The sequence below is a fragment of the Pipistrellus hanaki genome (assembly GCF_964339955.1).
Source record: "Pipistrellus hanaki genome assembly, chromosome: 9".
Lineage (NCBI taxonomy): Eukaryota > Metazoa > Chordata > Mammalia > Chiroptera > Vespertilionidae > Pipistrellus > Pipistrellus hanaki.
The window spans coordinates 7,932,421-7,934,637 of record NC_140511.1 but is presented as its reverse complement, the minus strand read 5'-3'; positions in this window follow the sequence as shown (position 1 = coordinate 7,934,637).

The following is a 2,217-nucleotide window of genomic DNA, read 5'->3' as shown; positions in this document are numbered from 1 at the left end:
AGTGACCCATTTGGAGTGTTTCTTTCTATTCAAGGACATTTTTCTCCGGGGCTCTGCAGCCACCACAGAGGCCAGGTTTCCAGCTGCCGCCGGGTCTGACTGCTGAGGGCTGTGGCCTGGAGAAGACATTGGCCTCAGAGGCCCGTTCTCCACTCCCTCCCCTGGGCACGGAGAGCAGGCCCGGCTGCGGTGGCCCTGCACCTACAGTACCTGCCAGACCTCTCCCCGTCACGGTGGAGTGGCCATCGCTGACTTAAAAGCCCTGTCAGGTGAATTGGGACCGAATTGACTAGTAAAATACGTTGCCCTTAATGTGCCCTCATTGAAAGGGGACAGTTCTGACTAAAACAGCCGTGGTGGCTTAGGTACCCCACCCCGCGTACAGAAGCCTTCCTCCGAGGCGGCAGCGGGAGACTGACGGGGCAGGTCAGTAACGATAAGGCCCCAGTATCTACAGCCCCTCAGTGACTTCACGGTTACGGCGATTTCAGTTTCTCCTGAAGAGTTAGGAAGGAGACGGGGAGTGCCCGCTCCTCGTCCTGAGCGGCCCTGCGCTCACTCCAGTTTCTCTCAGTCAGTCGCCCTTCAGGCTTCCTTTCCGTCCTCCTCATGGTGACCTGGCTTCCTCAGCAGAAGGCTCCTCTGCAGCTCCCAGGCCCGCCTGTCCCTGGCCTTGCCCTGGGGAGCGGTGGCGTTCCCTGGGACAGGCCGGAAGAGCAGGGCCTGTGTGAACCCACCAGGGTCCCGGGTGGAGTCGGGAACAATTGCCGGCTCCTCTCTGCGAGCCCAGCTTTTCCCAGAGGGAGCTGCTGGCCCCTCTGCCCTTCTCCCTCAGCGAGCGGCGCAGAGGAGGCGGAAGGGAAGGAAGAAGGGAGGGGAAAGGCGAGTCTGGACAAGGAAGCTCAGAAAGCAGGGGGTGGGGAGGCATTTTAGCTTCAGAATAGTAGTTCTGAGACAGTCTCCAGCGTTCCTTATTAATTTCCATCCTTTTTTTTTTTTTAAGAATTTTTTTTGCTATGCTTCTCCTTCGAAGCTTCTAATTTCCAAATCAAGATATGCTTCCCATATAGTCATTCAGTTTAATTTCAGAGCCGGCATTTTTCTAATTTCTGCAGGCAAAATATTAACGTAGGTACCCAAAGTCAACTGCATTTTGGCCATTGATAAGTTGGTATTTTCTGGTCAAATCTCCCCATTTCTGTGAAGCACCTGCCAGTCCAGGCTTTCTGTCAGGAGTGTCAAAGGGTGGGTTTGGGAGCTGTGGGCCGAGGCAGCAGTTTCCCACAGTGATTTTTTTTTCTTTTTTAAATATATTTTAATTTTTTTACAGAGAGGAAGGGAGAGAGATAGAGAGCCAGAAATGTCGATGAGAGAGAAACATTGACCAGCTGCCTCCTGCACACCCCTACTGGAGATGTGCCCGCAACCAAGGTACATGCCCTTGACTGGAATCGAACCCGGGACCCTTCAGTCCGCAGACCGACGCTCTATCCACTGAGCCAAACCGGCTTCAGCACGGTGATTTTTTTATATCTGTAGTCTGAGCAAATTTTCTGGACATGCTATGTAAGTGGGTCAAGTGTAGCCTCCTTTCTCTCCCGCTGTCTGACACCACAGGGAAGGCTCGGGCCCAGGCAGACCAAGGCTTATGGGTCCCCTGGGTGAGCAGAGCTGGGACTTCCCCCCAGCTGGGGCTCCTGTACTGACACCTCCACAAAGATTCTTCGTCACCGAAGAACACCCCAGAATCAAACTGGAGGGAGGATGTGCCCCTTTCTTTTGGAGCTAAATGGCTTCAGCTCATTTATAAGGCATACGTTTTTTTCACTTAGACTCTCAGAAAGCAATCCAATTGAAAAGCCAAAATCAAAACCAGCCACCCTTTTTTCCTCCAGTTCTGCCTGAGCCTGGGTTCTGTCAAGCCTTATCCTTAAGGATTTTAAAACACAGCTCAAACAAAGTCAGACCCTCTACCAAAGCCAGGGAAGGTCCTGGATCCAAGAGACAACCCACCCCCGCCCGCCCAATGGGCGGAGAACGGCCCGGGCCCTGTGCGGATCCGGGCACTGGGCGCAGGTCTGTTGGATGGTCCTGAGGGGCCTCTTTGGAATCCTGCATGACTGCGTCCAATAATGTTAACGAAAAAATCATTCAAACCTGGAAAGAACTTTGTGAGTTTATTTGAGCCAAACTAGCTCAACTAAACTAGAAGAAGTT